Genomic DNA, 7,183 nt, shown 5'->3' with positions numbered 1-7,183 from the left:
GCTCTTTTGGTAGGAAGTCCCTTTGAGAGTCTACTCATGTGGCACATATGCACTCTTTTAGGTCAACTCCAACCTATGTGTAGTGATTCTTATCATATTCTCTCGATATGCATGTGTTGTCTTGGGCTGATCTAATGAACCTAAGTAGGATGCGTGTGAGAGCTAGAGTACATTTTTAAAATCTTGCAAAAATAATTATTTAATTATTGGATGATTACAAGGCTTTTTGGCCTCCAACATATCTAGTGCATTGTCTCTTATTATGTTATCTTTGGTTACTTTAGTTATGATTTGAATTTACTTTTCTTTTTATGAGTGCACTTTTACACTTTTTAAGTAATTTATATTAGCACATGGTTTTTCTCTTAACCACCATTGCAATTGTTCCTTTATCATTCAATTTTTAAATTTTCATTACAATTAGTATTTCTATTTGTAAGTATCCCCATAATATGCCAAACATGGATTTATGTGTGTTTGTAACTAAATTATCCTTGATGCAACTTAATAGCTCCTAATTAGGGAATCCCTAACTAATGTGGGCCAAAGATGGAGTGCATTGAGGATAACTAAATCTCTATATAAGCTTGTCTAGGAAAGTTGTAAAAAAAACAGTTCTAATGTTATGTCATATTCTTATTTGCATTCTTTGCATTATACCTCTAAAAGCACAAAGTCAAGGATTTATTTGGGGCAAATAGGGAGGGGAAAAGGGTCTCCCTTTGGTAGCTTACGACATATGTGCTTTGCCTTGAGATCAAAGGGGTTGGGGCCTCCTTGATTTAAAACCCCAAGGGGTGGCCCTTGCTAGAAAATGGGTGAAATGGTCAATGGAAGGGGATTCTTCATGGAATATTTTACTGTGTTGTTGAATTTAGTAAGCTTAGCATGTGGGATGGATTAAAATGTCCTTTTCAACACTATGACATTAAAAGTAACGCAAAGGCCTTTATGATTTTAGGTTTGGTTTCATTAAAGAGGTTGTGGATTTCACCAAATAATGGCTCAAAGGTGATATAATGTTTGTTGATGTTTTGAGTAGCATTGGGAGTATTCTCACGTGTGGGGCAAGTGGGCTAAGATATGGGGCTTTGCACCCATATACCGATGGTATTCTAATGACCCATGGTATTCCAATGACCCATTGTATAAACCCATGATATTTTGAATCCATGGTATTACACCCTTTGAAAAAGCATAAGTACAAGGGTGAGTGATTATTCTTGTGGTTTGCAAGAGAGCGTCTTGTGGAGGAGAAGGTTGAGTAGACGTTAGACCTGTGGAAGGCTGAGAGGGCCTATGGTGATTGGTGAGAGAGCATCTTGTGGAGGAGAAGGTCGAGCAGGCCTTAAATCTATTGAGGGTTGAAAGGGCTTGTGGATGGCCTGTGAAGAGGAGGTCGCAAGCTTGTGGTAGACAAGCCAAGGCCTATAGAAGACTTTGTTTGCCCTCATTTGGATAATAGAGAAGGGCCAAGTTTTCCCTGTGTGGAAAGCATAGAAGATTTGAGTCTGTCCCTGCTTGGACAACAAAGAAGGGTTAAGTTTTCCCTTGCTTGGACAATAGAGATGGGTTGAGTTTGCCCTTGTTTCAACAACATAGAAGGGTTGAGTTTTCCCTTTACCTCCAGTGATTGGACAACTACAAGAGCAGCCAATAGTGAGCAGATTGTGGCAGGAACAGTGAGTAGACTATGGCATGGAAACTGAGGAGGGTTTTAGTCGTAAGTACAAGGGTTTTATATGTAAGTTTTCCCTCATTATTTGGCATTTTACTAAGCATTGTAAAAGGGTAATTTTCCCTTGTATACGAGCCTAAATTCTTGTTAAAGTACTAATAAGAATTTTGTTATAGGCTGAATTTTTTTTTTTACTGTGCATGATCTAATTGTTGGTTTAACAAGTTCCACTATGCAAACTTTGTTTATGGTTAGGCACATTAGTGTGTTTTTGTTAATTAGTTAATTTGAGACTATTACCAAATTTGGGGTGTGTGTGTGCATTCAGTCTAGTGCCCAAAATTTAACATGGTATCATAGCATGGTCTATGAGAAGTGTTAATTTTTCTTAGGGTTATATTGTTCTTTGCTTTGATAATTGCATTTCTTCATTAACACATTAAGTTCACCCCATAACATCATAACATTATTCATATTGACATTATTATTCAGTAGCATATGCAACTATATAAAAAGAATAATATCATCATCATCAATGCAGCGGAACATAAAGGAACAATAGAAGAAAAACATTCACACATAAAGACATCAGGATTGGTCGAAGACCAAGGCAAAACCCACTATGGGGAAAACCATTTCAAATTATTCTTCTTGTTAGATTGTCATTGTATGATTCAACAAAAGAGAGTAGAATGATCCATATCTTCATTCATACAACTATCAACAAAAAATCAAATAGACAATATCTATGAGATGAACCCAATCATGCTTATACTCAAAACCTTGATTCTGAAGCATGTAATGAATTGACACTGACTGCGGTCAACTGTTGAACATTGCGATCAACGAGAGAAAACTTTGGATAACTGAAAAACCAAACCCTAGAAGTCGATCGCATGGAGGAAATGTTGTGCATGTCACTAGGAAGCTTCAGTCTCTCCCTTGAGCCTGTAAGCTAGCAACTATGGTCGAATTCAGCCTTTGGAGAGCATGTGACTGTGATTCAGAAACCCTAGATGCCTAGTCGCATGGAGGACAAGTTGTGCGTGTGACTGAGATGCTTCGGTCGCACGTATGAGCCTGTCAACAAGTGACTGTGGTCGAGTTCTTCCTGTGGCATGCCTTTCACTGAAGCCTAATACCCTAAAACAAAAATGTGAGCTTTGGACCCTGCAATTTCATCTTCCAACGAACTTGTTTCTCCATGGATCTACCTCAGACCTGTGCAAGCCAAAATCAAGAAAGAGAAATAGAAGAGTGTCTCACGATGATCTCAAATGAGGTATAGATCACTTGTATTTATATCCTTCCAAGGGTGTCCACTTTGCTTTAGGGCCGACGTTATCAAATATGCACATGTGAGCTTATAATTCAAAAATACACTTTCCCTTATCCAAATTAAATGATTTTTAGGTTGATTTTGGTCCTCTCGAAAAGTGGAATTCAATGCAATCATCATCTCCATCAAATGAGTTTTCCAAAGTGGAATTTGACCACAGTTGCATATTTTAACACTCCCTCTCAACTAGGGAATATTCCACTTGCATCATGTTATCAGATCATATCCAAACTCAAGTATCTCATCATCATGTATCAACATTGTTCACCTCGATTCATCTCTTGCTTATTCATGCTCATCTCATGATTTTCCCTATTCATATGTTGAACATTATTGAATCTAAAAGAAGAAGAATTTGACATCAGAGGGGAGCTCAATCTACCACCCTTTATCCATTGGGGAGCCACTGCTACCACCCAAAATCTTTGCAAGCAGGGAGCCCAATCCTACCACCCAGGAAACATCAATGGGGATTCAAATCTACAACCTGCATCATCATCAGAGAGTATATCATCAGGTAGCATATCTCAACCTGGAACCACATTGGGGGGCACATCTCAACCTGGAATCTCATGGGGGAGCTAAACATCTATGACCCCATATCGAGCAATAGGTGATATAGAGGAGCACATTTCAACCCATCCTATTGCCTACTGATATTCCTAGCAATGACCCTCAAGATTCATGTGCTATAACACTTGCATCATAATCAACTTTGGTTGTACACCCCAAGTACACTCTCAACTCGTTGGCCAGATGAGGAGCAGTATTCCCAACAAGCCCAACTTGTGGGTATGATGCCAACTGGGGGTATACTTTGCAAAGACCAAGATATGGGGATCTACTAATCCAAACCTATGGGAAACAGATAGGGGAGAAACATCTACGAACCTATTGTCCAAAAATCCCTCAACCCCAGGAGCCCTCCATCTCAATTCCTCACCCTGCGAGCTAAGACAAGGGGGAAGAGCTAGCTTAGTGTTCTCGATAAGTCCTTCTCTCTACAAATCAAAAACATATCATCGTACTCATATATGGTAATCATCATATCTCAATAGCAATAATCTCATGTTCATCAAATCAAATATCATATTAGAACAAAAAATATATATATCACAAAAAGGATATCATAGTCATCCTCCCTCTCAAGGAGGTATCAACCACAAGCCTAAGCTTGTCTCGTACAACAACATTGTCTCAATATATGAAGGTATCTCAGTCCTAGCTATATATGGGATTCTCTGCCAATCGATTCCCACTCTTTGTCATCACAATGTATCCATGTCATATTCAGAACTTGTCCAAACAACTTTCCAAAGAACTTCTTCATTTTGCCTTACAATTAGCCATGCTAACAACATTATACTCAACCTCGGTCTTGCTACGAACCGCTTATCCAAGATATCATGGCAGATCTCATACTAAGGCAGCACTCAGATGTTCTCATCTCATCAATAACAATCCCAATCATCATCAGTACATCCAAGTAGTCACATATCACTGGAAGAATGTCTCAGATCATAAATAGGTCATCCCATGCAAATGTCTCGAAGGGTGTTTGGTGAAAATTCAGTGTGTATGAAGCAGCTCAATCATGAATTCATTTAGGTTTTATGCACATCATATATATATATATATATATATATATATATATATATATATATATATATATATATATATATACAGATGAGTGTTCAAGACGAAACATCAATGCTTTAATCAATTGTTGGGTGCCAAGTCAAGTTCAACAATATATTTTCTTAACTTCTTGAATCAGAGTGTCCAAAGATTTGCATTTCCACTTTCTAGAAACTCTTCAATAGTTTCACAATATAGATTTTCTTTTCTAAAGTTCAGAAATCGATTCATCTAATGGCAGAAGTGTCCTTAGACATGTAATTTTATTAATCAGAAAAAAACAATTACATATTGATTTTGCAAGAGTTTACACCCGAACAACAAAACACTCTTGCAATGAGCTATTTAAAAGCTCAATGTCCTAACTACCTCTAATTATGGATCACTTATTAAATAACAAGTGTCCACTTACAATAAATGCTATTCAAAATAACTAGCTAACAAATCTCCTAAAATAGAGCCTAAGATACGACACATTTGGAGAGTCATATCTTGTTACAACAATATACTAATTCTAAATGTCTCTATTAAATAATTAAATATTCTAGAATAATAATTATTAATTTAATATCTTAAATTAATAATATTTTATTCCAACTTTATAACCTATGATAATATTTTATTTTTGGATCATCTAACATCATCATGCCATGATTCAATATTTTGAGCTTCAGAAGCCAACTCCCTCTTACTTTGATCATCAGAGGCTCATTACCTGTCAAGAGTAGACCATTAATATATAAAACCAAAATCAAAGACATACTTTGGACCCCTTTTGAAGTAGAGGATCAGATCGACACATCTTCCTGGCGCCACCACGTAACTGTCAATGCAAACATATCAGGCTTGGGCAGATTGCTTCATACAATGCTTTCTGCACTTTACCAAACCAATATGCTCAATCTTACATGGATCAATATTGTGCAATCGAGTCAACTAAGTCAGCTTGTCAAAGATTATATGTCAAATCAGAACTAATATCAAAATCATCAATATCACTGTAACAAATCCTTTAGACCAGTTAACAGGTAGATCTCTCATCCAAGTACCAAGTTATGACTTTATCTATTACCATGCGAACAAGTTGTCATTTACCAAGCAATATCAAACCAAGATTTATCATGCCATCCTCATGATCATAATATAAGTCACTAGATGCAAATGCATATACCAAAGATAAGTCATGCAGGTTCCATCCATTTATTGTGAGAATACTTCACATTGAATCACACATGTTTATACTTCAACCATTGTGCTAAGGACAATGAGGCCAATACAAAACCGTTATCAATATTAGTCACTGAAAGGTACTATGCCCATTTAGCATTGTTATCAAGGCAAATCATCAGTCATCAAATCAAATCATTAGTCATCAATTCAAATCCAAATTTGCTATCACAGAGAGATCTATAGCTCAAAACATATCACAACATTAAGTCAAAGTTCTAAATCATTATTAATTATCAAGTCAAACACTGCTTATCTATATCAATCAGCCAAAATCATAATGACATATTGATATGAATACCTCGATCACCTGTAAACACAAGTTTAGTCAACACATTCACATCAAAACTTCCCTGCTCATAGAACTTTCCATTTTCTGCTCCATTTTTGTAGGATTGTCATCCTTTAGGTGAACTTCTGATTTTATGCACAAAAATTCGCTCTTGTGTCCTATAGGCATAGTCGCACTCATAGGCCTTCGTCTGAGTAGTTGGGAGGCTAAAGTCACACCCTTGAGTGAGCTTCCTGTGGCTGAGAGGCTACAGTCGCACTTGTAAGCTTGCATCTGTGTGACTGAGGCTTGGAGTAATGGAAAACTCTCTCTCAGAACTGTGAAAAATCTGAAATCCGAAATCCTACTGTAGCAACTGATAATATTTCCTTTATTTGTTAAATTATTTAAACAAATTATTTGTAGTTTCCTACGGCAAATATTGAAACATTTATGTTGCAGCCTTCACAAAACAAATACTGCAGAAGAAAATAAATGCTGGAAAATTAGAGAAATTCTAGCACACACATAAAGATATTGACACAATTATTTTTGGACAATTGTCCCCAAAAAAACCCAATGCAGGAAAACTGATGCCGCAGTGTGGTGCAGGTAAATTCTCAGTGCGTACACAAACAATTCCTCTAGCCTGAGAGAGCGGATATAGCCACAAACAAACAATCTATGGAAAATCTCCTTAAGTTAGAATCAAATAAGAGGGCCTATCTCTTAGAATGCTATTATGCTTAGTGATGATCCTGCTTCCTCACTCTAGCTATCTTTCGTTTCCTTCCTTCGAATACTTGAAACAAGCAAACAAACAACTTAACAGGTCAAGGAACATTAAGCCATAAAGATGTAAGATAACAGTGCATGTAGGAAATCAGTCAATAGTTGTATTCATATAAATTCAGAAAGAGATTACAACCAATGACTTGACGTTGTTGGTCTCCTCCGATGTATCCAGGTTCCCACACTTCTGCTAGCATCTCATGGATAGTCCCAACAATGGAAGTTTTAAGGCCTCTTC

The sequence above is a fragment of the Pinus tabuliformis genome, chromosome Q, assembly GCF_031772625.1.
Source record: "Pinus tabuliformis cultivar Carrire ecotype Pingquan chromosome Q, CPIR1, whole genome shotgun sequence".
Lineage (NCBI taxonomy): Eukaryota > Viridiplantae > Streptophyta > Pinopsida > Pinales > Pinaceae > Pinus > Pinus tabuliformis.
Note: the sequence above shows the minus strand (reverse complement) of the source record.